Raw genomic sequence first — 16516 nt, forward strand, 5'->3', positions numbered from 1 at the left:
ATTAAAACAGAATTAAGGCAACAAGATGAAAGATGACAGAAGAGAGCCAGGCAGGACAGTGATAAATGGAATCCAAACTCAGATTAGCTGTTAATCCAATCAGAAAATGCATGCCAGTTAAGATTATCTAACTCAGACAGGTGAGGGCTGCCAAGATTTTTTGGACAATGGTTGCTTTTGGCAGACCAAAACCTACTGACTTATCTATCACAACTGAAGTCCACATTAGATAAATCTAGAACCAAATGTTACATAAGCATATGTCTGGCCCAGAAAAAAGAGAAAGTTAAAAAAAAAAAAAATCAGAAACTACAACTAGCATTAGACCTATTTACATTAGGGAAGGAAAGGGATCAATGTAAAAAGTAAGTTATACTGTAACAAATTCAACTATTTCTCCCTAAAAGGCCTAGAGAGAAACCAAGCACTAGGACACATCCACTACTGCCAAAAAAGCAGAAGTACTGCTGGAAGCTGGACAGATTGAAAGCAAGGGATGGCTGTATGCTGAGGGCTCAGCAGAGGTCTGTCCTCACCAGGTCCCAGTGCAACTAGTCTAGTCCAGTTGCTCACAATATCCATCCTCCTTTTCTTCAATAAAATAAAGTGCGGTTGGGTATAAAGCTACCTAAAATGAAAGTTACATTTCCAGGTTCAGTTATCCTGAATTGCACTTCTTTTGCAGCTCAGAGTACTCCTGTCTAAATTGCGGCTAACAAGATATAAGCAGGAGGTCTCATATGACAGCTTCCAGGAGTCTTCCTTAAGATACTGGCCATAAGCACCCTCTGCTATGCTTTTCATCCCTTCCTACCTCCTGTAGCCTAGGATGTAGATATCTGCATATGGGACAGTGAGGTCGAAGTCATGCATGGTGAGACATCAATGTCAAAAGAATCTGGATCCCTGACACTGTGGAGGACTCTACAGCCCTGGAATGCTGAAATACACATTTATATGAAGGAGATAAAGTTCTACCTTCCCACAGTTATTTAAGGTTTTCTATCATTCATAGCTGAGCCTTATTCCAACCAGTATGCCTAGGGATTCAAGCTGCAGAAACATCAAGAGCAGTTTTAGTTCAGGAATAGGCTGAGGATGTTTTCCAGCTGAAACAAGTGAAGGAATGAAGGGAAAACTGTTCTTAGAAGCCAGCCTTCACAAGCCGAGGCAGTTCCAAAGCCCAAGGCAACAACAGGAGCCACTGTGGCAAAGAACTGGGAAGTGAGCACACAGGAGAGTGTGGAAACCATGCCATCATTATTTAGAGCACAAACTTCCTGGGTCAGGGGATGTTGAAGAGAAAGGGCTCAAAATGAAAATACAGAATGGGAAAGAAAAAGTCAAAACAGACCTATTTCTCAACTCGGCAAGAATGCAAATGTCTCATATGTCACCCTGAGATAAATATCTGTGGATTCTTCCTCCAGGAATGATAAAGCATGTTAACGTCTTCAGGAGGATTTCCCCCAATCAGGTTTAAGTTCAGAGATCAGGTAACACTAGCATCCTGGGGAATCCAAAATCAGGATGCCACTAAGTCTCTGTTATAGAAAATGCAGGGCTCTGGGAGCATCATTACAGAAGATCTTGGAATTGATTCGTTTTCTTTTGTTTAATTTTGTTGGCGGTTAGTGCTTTCATGATACTCTTTTAAAAGTGAGATATACCAGAAACTTGGTGTTTAACTTCACGTTCCAATTCCAGAAGAAAGCCACACTAGCGATTCTAATGAGACACTGTCCAGGCTGCTGCAAGAAACCATAGTGCTATTCCAGCATCAAGAATCTAGTTCAGAATGAGCAGAATCAGAAATTGGGAAGGATGAATTTTAGACTCTAATGCCTTCTAACTTTAACTCGGACAAGAGAATCCAATCTTTGTGCTTTAATTTCTCCCTGAGAGATTCACAATGGTCAATATTGTTTTTAAATTTGAAACATCAACATTTTACTGGAATGTTTTTTATTGAAGCAACTTTACATTGCCGTATTATCTCTTTGCAGAACCTCTGATATACTGTTGTGAACATGTTTAGACATAATTAGGAATGGAAGATGAAATTGGGAACTTTCAGCTGGGGTTCAGCATGGCCCTGGAATTACTTCCATCAGTGAATTGCCTTCTGAGAGCAATAGCTACATTCTTCACCACCAGTCCTGGGAGAGTACACAAAGAGTAGTTGTCATTCAGGTGGGGGCGGTGGGAGATGCACTCCTGAAGGTGGGAACAGCACTGTCCTGATAGACTTCCTGCAAAGGAAATGGTCACACTCTTGGTTGACCTTAGCTTAGTGGGTAAGCCCAATGAGCAAAGAGAACAAAAACCTGAGGAGTGTTAGAAAAGGGGAAACTCATTTTCCACAGTATTTTGCTTCTACGAGAAAGAGAATCCATTACATAACATTCTTGGTTTCTCTCTGCTCCCTCTTTCACTTCTACAAGACAGAAGGAGTGAATTTTCTGACTAGAAATTTGAAGGACAGGAACTAGGCATCTGTGCTTCGGTCCCTTCCTTCTTTATTTCTTTAGGATTTGCCTGTCTGCAGAGAGAACACAGCCTGTTCTGCCCCACCGTTGTACAAACATCAGACGGAAGGGTCTTCCCCATGCAGTTGGAAGGCTGGAATTGTCCAACACTGTCTGACTATGTACATACATAAGTGCCTAATTTGGGGGCTCAGTCTTAAGAAGCTCGCTTGCCCACAGCAGTAAGCCATGTTCTGCAATATCATCTTCATTAGCAATAAAGGTGATATTTCATCTCCATCTGCTTGGCCGTTTATCAGCTGGCTCTTCTGGAAGGTACACAGCCTCTTAGCAAATGGTGGATGTGGCCAGGATTACCATGAAACTACCTCTTGGAAAGTTACCACTAAATACACTAAGTCCACTCAGGAGGCAGAGTAGACATGTTTCACATGGAACTAAGGCTGGACAAAATGAAGCCAAAGAGCTGATGGCTTGGATATCACTGTGAGCTAGTTAGACATAGATTTTCTGAAAACCCATTAGTACTAGGGTCTTCACTTGTTGAGTCCCACAAACAGCCTTGAGAAAGAATTTTAGTGCAAGTCATTTTTTTTAGAGGTAAACCCAGAATGTACCAGTTCAGGAAGTAGGACAGTGAAAAATGAAAAAAACCAAACCATGAAACTGTACATTAAGGAAAAAGTTGCTGGTATGGGAACTAGGGCTCAACCTCACTGAGGACCTCTGGGAGATTGCAGAGAACACTATTCTTACTGTTGCCCCACAACACCGCCCGCCACCACTGCCACCAAGGGGCAAAAAAGCTAGGCTATTAACCCATTCCCATTGGTCATGAGTGGAGGGCTGTTCCCAGGGGCATTATTAATTCCCTGGCACTTCCAGCCTGCGTCACACATTGATTCAGCATCCTCTGAAGGTAGGGGAAGGGCCTCACACAAAGACTGAGGAAACTGACGCAAAAAAAGATCTGGCAGATCATGACAGTAACTGCTACAACTCTAGATGTTGCGTCACCACAGAAGAAAACATTTTATGTAAGGCTCAGTGGTCCTCACAGCTTTTCTATGTGTCATCTCACTTGACAATGAAGATACAATCTTACGAGGTATCTAGCCAGGAATTTTATCTTCATCAAGGCTAAAGAGAGGATGGGAAACAGGATCAGAGAGATGAGGACCTGCCAAAAGAAAAAAGCACAACAAAGTGACTTCCAACAATACAATACACGAGAATTTACAATGAGACAAAGCCAAGTCCTGACCTTTTTTAATGAATGGAGGAAAAGCAATTATTTGAGAGGATGGATTAGAACATGCAATCAGAACAAGAATAAATGTTTTAATGTCAGTACTTTGCTAAATGTATATGCAGAATTGACACACTACATCCACTTCCATCAAGGGCATCAAATTTCAGATATTGTTTGCTTTGTCTGCAAAAATAGCTACCCTACATCCTTGAAGCTTAATTCAACTCCCTCACTATGTTTTAGATGATGGGTAGTTAAAGGATTAAACTGCTGCAGTTGAACTCTTACGCCTTATAATTGATATATTGAAAGGCTAAAGCATGTTCGATTCCTGACAACAGCAGTCTGCATGTTAAATTCCAACTGAAAACATTCAGCAAAGTTAATATTGACTTCACAATGTTCTAAGATTTAAGTGAAGCTATGCTCTTTTTGCCTTATAAAATTAGACTGCAAAAAAAACAATTTTTCAGGATATTCTCAGTCAATTGACTTGGTGAGCAGGAAATCACTCTAGTAAGATCATAGTTACTGGTGTTTTATTCATTTGGAAAGCAGCAAAAGAATATGCTGTAGTAAATTGTTCGTAAATTATTTTTACTTCTAGAGGGGAAGAAAGTGAAAGTAAAAAGCAAACATTATTAATCTCTTACTGTCACAAAAAAACAACCCACTCCTACACCTCCATCATTGCCTAACAGATAAACTCCAAAGACTGGCATTTGAGACTCCTCACAGTCTGCCAAAAGTGCCTCCTCCCTCGTCAGATCCATCACCAAGTCCTGTCAATTCTATCTCCAAAACACATCTCAGTCCCTGCCACCATGATCTGTTACCTGAACTACTATAACAGTTTCCTAACTGGCCTCCCTCCTTCCTCTCTGGACCCTCCAGTGTGTTCCTTCGTAACAGCTAGAGTGGATTTTTAAAAGTCCTCCCATGGAGTTTGAGACCAGCCTGGTCAACGTGGTAAAACCCAGTCTCTATTAAAAATCCAAAAATTTGCACACTTGTAATCCCAGCTACTTGAGAGGCAGAGGTGGGAGGATCACTTGAACCCCAGAGGTGGAGGCTGCAGTGAGTTGAGATTATGCCACTGCACTCCAGCCTGGGAGACGGAGTGAGACTCCATCTGAAAAAAAAAAATCCTCCCGTGGTGTAATGGACCTTCTAGGTTACTTACCCAGCATCAATTCTCCTTTCTTTCTTTCTAGTTTTCCAATTCTTTGGGGAGCCACTCTGTCCTCATTAAGTAACAGCCATGCCATTTGGAATTGACCCCAGCCCTACCTCCATGGGGAGGAGAATGCTGACTAGAGTAATAACTTCACCCTTCCTGCAGACTGGCTTATTGGATTAGAGATGGGCAGTAACTAAATCCAAGACAAAGGTGCATAGCAAACCTGGGTCACTGTGGCCAGTCCACATTGCTCCAATCTGGGAGAAGCTGAAGATTTCTGTTAAATGACTTAAGAGAAACTAAGACTCCCTTTCCTTATGAAAAAAGAAACATGTACCCTAGTTGCTGCCAAAGCCATCAAGTGCTATTGAGAGAAACTAGCCCAAGAACTTTTAGAGAAGAGCAAAATCAAGATAATTTCTGAGGAAGGAGCCAGAGCCCTCACCTGAGAGCTGTCCTCCTCTGGACTTCTCATTTAGTCGGGCTATAAACTCCCCTTGTATTACTTGAACTTTTTAAGTGGAGTTTCTATTACTTGCAATAAAAGCTTCTCAACTGATACAAATGGCTTCCCGGAGAACATGGAATCAAGTCCAAACTTTCTTTTTTTTTTTGAGGCAGAGTCTCACTATGTTACCCAGGCTGGAGTACAGTGGCACGATCTCAGCTCACTGCAACCTCCATCTCCCTGATTCAAGCAATTCTCCCACCTCAGCCTCCTGAGCAGCTGGGATTACAGGCATGTGCAACCATGCTGAGCTAATTTTTATAATTTTGGTAGAGAGGATTTCGCCATGTTGGCCAGGCTGGTCTCAAACTCCTGGCCTCAAGTGATCCACCCATCTCGGCCTCCCAAAGTGCTGGGATTACAGGTGTGAACCGCTATGCCCAGCCTCTACATTACCATGTATCTTCCACTTTGTCCCATGCCATCTTCTGGAGTGTCCACTATTCCCCAGGCAGCCAGGCCTCCTTCCACTCCTTGGACAGGAGACTGCACTTTTCTCTGCCTCAGTGTTTTTGCATGTTTTTCTCTCCGTATATTCTTGCCCCTCCTCTTTACAGTAATGTCTTCCTATCATCCAGGCCTCAGCTTAACTTATCACCCCATACTTACCCAGTTCACTGTATATGTCTAAACTAATGGGTCTGCTGCCAATGCAGTTTCAAATTTAGCAAGCCCAAAGAAAAGAAGACAGGGGAATGTCAGGCTGTCAGCTGGAAATAGTCTTGGGTGCCATAAGCAAATATTGCATTTGGTCTCTTCTTCATCTCCCCTCTGTTATACAATAGATTTGTGGGCCATCTCATGGGGTTGGGAGAATTTGATTCACAAGAGTCCCAGAAGGGTGCTGCCTGTGAATCAAGAGCCAGGTAAGGAGCCAGACTGCACTTTGCTGTGTGGGATCTAGAAGGTGGCGTGCTGGAAGCTGGTGCTGAGTGATATGCGGGGACAAGGTGGGAGTGAGAGAGACCAGCAAGGCAGTGAAGAGACTGGAGAGAGACTGAAGGGGTCAGAGAGAGGGCAGAGCATTCAGCATGGGAGAGGCAAAGAGGACTTTGAGGATATTTTGTTGAACAAGGCATGGTGTGCGGGTGACTTCCTTAAAAACATTCTCTGGAAGCAGAAAATAGATGATTACCAGGGGCTGGGGGATGGGGGATGGGGAATGAGGAGTTAATGCTTAAAGGTTACAGAGTTTCTGTTTAGGCTAATGAAAACATTCTGGAAATAGATTGTAGTGATGGATACATAACATTGTGAATGCAACTAGTACCAGTGAGTTGGCCAGGCACGGTGGCTCATGCCTGTAATCCCAGCACTTTGGGAGGCCGAGGCAGGTGGATCACGAGGTCAGGAGATCGAGACCATCCTGGCTAACACGGTGAAACATCGTCTCTACTAAAAAAATACAAAAAATCAGCCGGGCGTGGTGGTGGGCGTCTGTAGTCCCAGCTACTCGGGAGGCTGAGGCAGGAGAATGGCGTGAATCCGGGAGGTGGAGCTTGCAGGGAGCCAAGATCGCGCCACTGCACTCCAGCCTGGGCAACAGAGCGAGATTCCATCTCAATTAAAAAAAAAAAATACCAGTGAGTTACACATTCAAAACTGATCAAAATGGTAAGTTTTAAAAGTGTTTTTTTAATTTAATTTTGTATTTGATGAATGATAATTCTACATATTCATGGGGTACATAGTGATGTTTCAATACATATAATGTATAGTGATCAGATCAGGGTAATTAGCATACCCATCGTCTCAAACGTGTATCATTTCTTTGTGTTGGGAATGTTGAATATGCTAGCTATTTGAAACTGTAGTTATTGTTACCTATAGTTATCCTACAGTGGTATAGAACACTAGTACTTATTCCTATCTAGCTATAATTATACTTTAACGAACCTGTTTATCCCTCCCTTTCCCATACTCTTCCCACTCACTACTGTTCTCTGTTCTACATTTTATTTCCTTTTTATTTTTTTGTTTGCTTGTGTTTTGGTTTTTGGGTTGTGTTTTGTTTTGTTTTTGTCTCGCTCTGTCACCCAGGCTGGAGTGGAGTAGCACAATCTCAGCTCACTGCAGCCTCCACCTCTTGGGTTCCAGTGATCTTCCTGCCTCAACCTCCTGAGTAGCTGGGATTACAGTTGCCCGCCACCACGCCCGGCTAATTTTTTGTATTTTTAGTAGAGACAGAGTTTCACCATGTTGGCCAGGCTGGTCTTGAACTCCTGACCTCAGGTGATCCACCAGCCTTGGCCTCCCAAAGTGCTGGGATTACAGGCATGATCCACAAAGCCCAGCCTGCTCTACACTTTATAAGGTCGACTTTTTTTGCTTCCATATATGAGTGAGAATATTAGGTGTTTAACTTTCTATGCCTGGCTTATTTTCCTTAACATAATGTCCTCCAGTGCCATCCATGTTGCCACAATAACAGGATTTCATTCTTTTTTATGACTGAATAGTATCCCATTGAGTATATACACCACATTTTCTTCATTCATCTGTTGTTGGACACCTAGGTCAATTCCATATCTTGGCTGTTCTGAATAGTGCTGCAGTAAACACGGGGGTGCAGATGTCTCTTCAGTAGAATGATATCCTTCCCTTTGGATAAATTCTTAGTTGTGCAATTGCTGGATCATATAGTTGTTTGTTTGTTTGTGTTTTTGAGATAGAGTCTCACTCTGTCACCCAGGCTGGAGTGCAGGGGCACAATCTCAGCTCACTGCAGCCTCTGCCTCCTGGGTTCAAGCCATTCTCCTACCTCAGCCTCCCCAGTAGCTGGGATTACAGGCGCCTGCCACCACGCCTGGCTAATTTTTGTATTTTTAATAGAAATAGAGTTTCACCATGTTGACCAGGCTGGTCTTGAACTCCTGACCTCAAGTGATCCACCTGCATTAGTTTATTTTTAGGAGATTATTCATTCTAATAAAATTCATTGTGACCAAAGTGATGAGATTACAAGCATGGGCCACCACTGCACCTGGCCCATATAGTTGTTTTATTTGTCATTTTTTTGAGAAGATTCCATACTGCTCCCCATCGTGGCTGTGCTAGTTTACATTGCTACCAACAATGTGTACATGTTCTCTTTTCTCTGCATCTTTGCCAGCGTTTGTTATTTTTTGTCTTTTTGGTAACAGCTATCCTAACAGGGATGAGATGATACAGCACTGTGGTTTTGATTTGCATTTCTCTGATGATGTGATGTTGAGCTTTGTTCATATATTTGTTGACCATTGGTATGCCTTCTTTGAGAAATATCTGTTCAGATCATTTGCCTATTCAAAATGTAAATATTACGCTATGTATATTTTACCACAATTTTAAAAAATACACACATGGGGGAAAAGAAACAATTAGCTAACTGGTGATAGTGTGAAGGATGAACTGGGGTAGGCCAGGGTGATCAACAAGAAGGTTGGTAGATTAATCTGGTCAGGAGGTCATGAGAATTTCAACTGAGGCAGTGCCATCAGGAAAAAATTTGTATGAAGAATGGTCAGGACCAAATGAGTTTGGTTTTGGTCCTGCTGAGTTTGAGGCAAACGGTGGAAACTGCCCAGCTCCCTCCTTCAGGAATGAGGCACTCTTTCCCTAGCTGGCTGATACAGGCTGATAATGGCCACTAGCTGTGTTTCTTTATGGGGATTGCCCTTGGCTGAAAGGAGCTACAAGGAGTTCATGGGTGACTTTGGCCAGAGAAGTTTATGATGAGAGGAAGGTCTGTGTTGCAGGGAATGGAGGCCACATGGGAGGCAACGAGGGGTCACAGAACCTGAGTCTTGAAGGAAGGGGAGGAATCAGAACATGGGAAGACCTGCTAGGCAGGGAAAGTTGTGTAAACAAAGGAACCTGGGCTGGGGAGTGACCCACTTTGAAGGGAATTGCAAGGACACCTAGAAAAGTGGGCGGTGCCCAGGCGTGGCTCTCTCAAATGGTACGCGGTGGACTCTGGGTAGATTCAGCCAGGGAGTCTCCACACCTGTGCCTGAGTTCTAATGGATTCGGGATACTTCCTCCTAGTGGGAAGCAGAGGCATTCTGTTCCCAGAGTGTGGACTTGACCCATCCTACAGGGGTGTTTCAGTCATGGTCTTCTTGGACTCCATGTTTATGAATGCAGATGTAATAAATTTTCTGAAGTGAGTTCCATTAAGCCAGTTTAACTCCCTGATCAGTTTCCTATCCCGTCTAGTAAATGTGTTTCTAATACTTTTTACTTTTATTTTTATTTTACTAACATTATTTTCCCAAAAAAATGTAATTTTATTTTGTATATATTATACAGGAAGGATTTAATACATCTACCAAATTGCATCCATTATAAAACTTCTGCCATTGCAAATTTTCTATTGTGAACATTGTTTCTATCAAATCCAATTTTTCTGGACATATATTTGTAGGTCTAAATTTTATCAAAACAATTTGATCTTTTATAAAATCTCTAATAAATTGTTCAGTGTGAAATTTTAACCATATTAGTTTACTTTTAGGAGATTATTCATTCTAATAAAATTCATTGCGACTAAGAAAAAAAGTTCCTCAATAAAAATCTGTTGTTGAGGCTTCTGTAGTTTCTTAGTTAACTCTGTGTTCTTTTTGGATGTGCCGTGAAGAGGCAGGCCACAATAGAGTTTAGTGGTAATCCAGTAACAAATGGATAAACACAAACCTCAGGGTGAAATTTAGTATCTCCTTTACCAGTGAAATTCAAAAACACTAATGAAATAGTTATTTTTGTCTTACAATCAAGGAATGGCTTAAGCTCTGGAGAGAAGTCTGGCTCATTAATTTCAAGGATAGCTTTATCTTTGCACACTCTTCCTTTCCTTGGAAAGTGACAACATAGGTTTTTTTTTTTTTTTTTTGAGGCGGAGTCTCGCTCTGTCGCCCAGACTGGAGTGCAATGGCCGGATCTCAGCTCACTGCAAGCTCCGCCTTCCGGGTTTCCGCCATTCTCCTGCCTCAGCCTCCCGAGTAGCTGGGACTACAGGCGCCCGCCACCGCGCCCGGCTAGTTTTTTGTATTTTTTAGTAGAGACGGGGTTTCACCATGTCAGCCAGCATGGTCTTGATCTCCTGACCTCGTGATCCGCCCGTCTCGGCCTCCCAAAGTGCTGGGATTACAGGCTTGAGCCACCGCGCCCGGCAACATAGGTTTTTTTAAATCTCCCTTGAAACCAATGACAATGTTAATCTTGCTTTTTAAATGTCTTGGTTAGTGAAATTCCTTCTTTCAATAGCATATTATTATCCTCAGCTCCTGAAACAACCCAGGTTAAGTTATTAAAACAAGCTACCACGATGCTGCACACAATAATCGTGGGCTTGTGCTCAGGTTGGCCTCTGTAAAATTACTTTATTTTTAGCATTTGAAGCCTACAAAAACATCAAATGTATATGAGTCAACTAAGATGATTAACTTTCAAAGTTGAGGGGGTAAAAATGACCTGTCAGCACACAACACGCCGAGATGAAGATTATCTAAACTTCATGTTAGGCTAGAATTAGAAATCCTCACGTCTAGGCAGTAGATCTGACTTCAAAGCCTGAAGTGCCCACCATCGTAATTAATACGAGTGAGTGAGGTGAGCTAGGCAGGGACTACCGCGACCCCAGAGGCATACGTGTGTGCCCCCGGCAAGGGACTGGCTCCTCAGCTGTAGCCCATTTCCCTAAGCAGCCCTACCAGTTGCTATAGCAGAAACACAGGCCCAGGTGGCCAAATCTTCTGGTTTTCAAAGAAATCAGAAATCCTGATATTTATATGAGATTTCCTGACTTTTAATTCCTGTGTGAGAACTAATTCTAATTTATGACTTTGATATTTGTGATATGATAAAATAGAATAACAAATTCATACTGTATTGACTATAAACCAGTGTTCCCAATGTAGGGTGGAGTTCACACACCCAGGGGATACTTTAATATTTTTATTTGTGTATATTTATAGTATACGTAATCCATTAGAATAATGGTGTCTATATATTCATCAAGGGAGTTCAGAGTACCTCTTATGGAGACTACGCCTCCAGAATATCATGGAGCAATGGTTCTTAAACTCTGATGGACTTAAAAAAAAAAACACTTATTTTAATGCATATTTCTAGACATTACACCATGGTATTCTGATGCATGTGGTCTAGGGTGAGGGTGAGAAATCTGCCTTTTTAACAAGTGCCCCAATTGATTTTGAGTCCAAAAGTCTGAGGACTAGACTTAATAAACACAGGTATGTTGTTAAGAGTGCAGGCTCTTGAGTCAACAAGTCCTGGGTTCAAATGTTGGCTCTGATCCCAACCATGGGACTTTGAGAAAGTTAAATGGTTCAAACTCCTAATATTCTAATATGTAAAATGAGCATAATAATAATGACTACCTCATAAGTTTGTAAAACAGTGCTCAGCACATAGGAAAGGCTCAATAAATATTAATTTTTTATTATGATTAATTCATCCTTAAACCCTGTGGGCAGTATCAGGGATGTTGCAGGCAAGCTAAGCGGTGGCCCTCGTCGTCCACCTTACAAAGAGCCTTTGACTGAGCACAGCCCCTTTCTTGTATCACACCCTCCTTTGTCTGCCCTTTCTCAAATTCTTTTCCTCTTCAAAGCTGCTCTTGATGTTCTTTTTAACTTGGTTTCGTCTATAGGAAGATATTCGTGGACATGAATATCATCACACCTATCTCTCTACTGATGAATATGTTTGAAAATTTTCCTAATAAAAAAGTTTTTAAAAGTCTATATTCACATGAACTGCACCAAACATATTCTTCCTAAGGATGACTCTAGTATCACGTGACTTTACACCTGGGCAATGAATTTGAGGAACGATCTCTCCAACTTCTGCCATGTGTGAGTCACTGGGAGAGTTTCTGATGTCACCAATATGAATAAAGTCTGAGCTTTATTCATGGACCTAGCATGCGTTCTGTGTGAAGCTCATCAACCATACCAATATGTAGAAGTAGCAGTTTGTCAGAGCTGTTGCAGGTGGTGTTTCCAGCCCAACCATGATCTTGCTGCTATGATAATCCAGTTGGCCAGGCCCTGTACTCAATACTGGGGTCAAATCCCCAGCTCCAGACAGGCACTCCCACCAACAAAAGCAGATGATCATAGGAACAGGTAAAAGAAAAACGTAGACAGAAAGAATATTCATTACTATTACTGGGAAAGAAATTCAAAGCACATGCCCTGATTTCCACAACGCAGTGCCAATGTCTTTATAAAAAGATACTATTAATAGATTGGAAAGTATAACCTAAAAATCACTAAGAAAGTTAAAAAAGCAAATACCAGCAAGCATTGAATAGTATATACACAAAGTGATACTCTATTTTTGGATAAGTGTTTGAAAACCTCCTTATGCTGAATTCCCAAAGGAAAAATTCCAAGTGACCCTTCCCCCAAAATCTAATTCTAATAGGATTAGAATTGCCACAGAATGAATCAGTTTTAGGCTAAGCTGCTGTAACAAAAAGGCCCAAGGACACATGACTTAACCAAGAGTCTATTTGTATTTTCCATCACAGTCTTGATAGTCCATGGCAGTAGGGCTGCCAGGCCATCACTGCATAGGACTTCCAACCCAATTACTGGAAATGGGGAAGGAGCGACAGGAGTGCATGCCTGTTTCTTTATAGGTGTACATCACATAACTGCACAAATCACTTCTGCTCATACCCCATTGGACAGAACTTAATCACAAAGCCATCCTTAACTGCAGAGTATGCTGGGACATGTGGTCACCAGCTGGGTGGTTATATGGCCAACCCAAATTCAGTATTTTCATTATTAAAGAGAGAATGGATATTGTTGAACAACTAGCTGCATCTGCTTTATGCACCCTTGTACAGTAGAAGGGCAGAAAGTTTTTAGATTTCTCAAATCATCAGTCGGGAGCCTGTGCAGGATCATGGTTAAGTAGATGGTATTTGGAATCTGTCTGCCTAGGTGCAAACTTAGTTCTCTAGCTCATTGTGTACCCTTGGGCAAGTTACTTAACATCTGTGTGCCTCAGTTTTCTTATGTGTATTTTGGAAAAAAATAATAGTATCTATGTCATAGGCTGTCATAAGAAATAGATTAGATATCTTTCAAAGTGTATAACATAGTTTCCACAACATAACCCCTATCAAAATCCCAACAGCATTTTTTTGCAGAAATAGAAAAATCTATCCTAAAATTCATATGAACTCTCAAGAGACTCAAATCACCAAAACAATCTTGAAAAAGAAAAACAAGGTTGGAAATCTCATACTTCCTGATTTCAAAGTGTATCACAAAGCTACGGTAATCAAAGCAGCATAGTGCTGGCATAAAGACAGACATATAAACCAATGGGATAATATGGAGAGCCCAGAAATAATATCATTTCCAGCATATACCAGGCACTTAATAAATATGCTATTATTATCATCATCATTATCATCTTAATCATCACTAAGCCTGAACATAATTACCAGTTTCTCTCCCAGCCTACTTCTCTGCATATTGCATGCTGATGTCATATTAGTTCAGGTTCATTTCTCTCCTTTTGTATAGACTTTGAGTTTGGCAAGGGTATTGACGAGGTATAAGGAGAAACATGATTTAAGCAGGGATTAAGTGTGGAATAATAGGCTCCAAAATCTTATTAGCCCCCAAAGACTCAGGTCTATTTTATCTTGCAGGATTTTGAATAGAAATGAAGGAACTTATCCTTGTTCCACTGTTGGGAGTTGCTGGACAGACAGTAGTGGTCAACAAGTCTATAGGCGAAGCCACAGCTCACAGAAAGCCAATTGTGGGCTCCTAGGTGCTATTGTTAATATGTTTATACAGTATCTACAGAGTATGGAAGTCCCAGTGGGGTTTGTACTCTTGCATGCCACACTGTTCGGAATATTTTCAACACCTCACTGCCAAGAGAATGAAATGGTGAAATAAACAGCCTAAAGGGGAGCTATATTGTGCAGATAATTTCAGAGCAAGCTTGAGGTCAAGGAATGAAACACTGAAGGAATGAAGCATAGAGGTCAAGGCCTGGGCATGTGTTTTCCATTGCCTTCAGCTACAACTACTTCTGGAGTTTCAGAGAGACTTAGCAAGAGCCAGGAAAAGTGTCTGAGTGTTTACTGGTGACTATGCCAAAATTCTTGGTTGACATTTGCTCAGAGCAACATTATTTTATGTCCCAGGTGGAAGCTGTTTACTTTTTCCTTCCATGAAATAATAGCTGCAATTTAAATGTAGTAAATGGTAACGACCAAATTTGATTTTCACTTTATATTCCAAACATGTTAGTGCCAGTTTACTCCACTCATGCCATCATCAAAATCTCTACATATTTTTATTTAAAGGTCCACATCTGAAAAAAATCTGTTTTCAGTCCTACTCTCTACCAGGAGATAATTCAAATTAAGTGAGTTGTAAGAATGTACAACTCTTACAAACATAGTCAAGGAGCAGATGCCAGCCATTCTTCTTCATGGCATGTGCAGTCGATGCCAAAGCAGATGGATTCTATTAAAGTCACCCTTCCGGTTCTGCCATGCCCAAGGGAGTTGGTGACTGCTCCCAGACTTACACACTGCCACAAGGAGCTGCCACTTCGCTGAGTGCCCGGATCCATGGTGTCTGCAATGCAATTCCGTGGTCCCTAGGGAAACCTGAGATTCCCAGGGAATTTACACAACAGGAAGAGTTTTCTGTTTCCTTGGAAATTGGGCCATGATTTGGGCTCTGATGAAAACCAGGACACTTGCACGCCCCCCTTATCCTCCGAGGAAGACTTGAGATGATATGCATTTAGGTAAATAATAGACATTGGTTGCTGGTGTACACAACTCAGAACTTCAGTGAACTCCAGTCTTGGATGTCTTAGAGAACAATGTGACAAACAAGTGGCTGGGTCTATGCTGCAGTCTCAACTACGGGTTCTTAGCTTGAGGTCCCTACACCCTCCCCAAAGGGGTCCATGGTTAGAATTCAAGGAGTCTATGATTGTGAATGACAGGAAAAAGATGACAGCTTTATTTTCATGAACAAACTGAAAATTAGCATTTCCTTCCTTTATGAATGGAGGCAGTGAATTTAGTGTGCTTTTGGTGATAGAAACCACAGATAGATTCATATCACAATTATCTGTTGCAGATCTCCAAAATGTCATTTGCACTCATTGCTACACCTGAGGTTGTCCTCTGTGTACCCTCTCCTCCCTCCACCTCGCACCCTCACCACTGCTATCAGAGCAGTCGCAGACACTGGCGCTCCTGGTGGGGGCACGGAGGGGTTGTCACACTATAGGGATATTTGCCCCCTGCTCCCCTGGCCACCACAAGGTGGCAGCTTCCTGCTGCCTGCCTCCAGGAGTCACTTCTGCATGGCCTCTTTGGGGAACTGCAGAATTTACAGTGGACCATAAGGGTTAGAATATTTTGAATATCCCCAGGGTCACAACCATGCTACCCTGTCCTTAAATCTATGCCACTTTCACAGAGGACATTCCAGGGAGCTATACTTGCTGAGGTGGTTGTATGAACAACTGAAATATCACTTCCCACATTTTCCTAAAACTGCTACCACCAGAGGGACTGGAATTCACAAATAATGCCAATATTACATTAGATGGGAGGTGGATCTTAGGTGCTTTGTCTTCATCAGCTTTCATTCCCTGAACCAAACTGCCACTTCACTAGGATCATCCCTGTCATTACCCCTGAGTACACATCTAAAACAACCAAAGTCACTAACATTTAGTAAATAGCAGCTCTCCACCACCCCTTAACGCCATCCCCAGATGGAGAGCCCTTGTTCTAGCTCACAGCACTCACACATGTAGAGCACTTCACTGTTGCTTTAAAGCTTGTGTAAGAAAATTAAAAATTCGGAAATTCTCCCATTGATCCAAGAACATCCCACCCGAATATTTTCTTTGCTGTCCAGCATATTTTTTCAGGCCTTAACTGGTGGACAATACCTTTGATCATTATTCAGCAATGAAGTGTGTGATGATTTCTGCGGTGTGCTGTTGAGCTGTTGCTAATGGCAGCCTGCGTCTGGGCCCAGCTGGTAGTGGCTTTCCTTGTCTTCCAGCGGGAT

This window comes from Piliocolobus tephrosceles, chromosome 8 (genome assembly GCF_002776525.5).
Source record: "Piliocolobus tephrosceles isolate RC106 chromosome 8, ASM277652v3, whole genome shotgun sequence".
Taxonomy (NCBI): Eukaryota; Metazoa; Chordata; class Mammalia; order Primates; family Cercopithecidae; genus Piliocolobus; species Piliocolobus tephrosceles.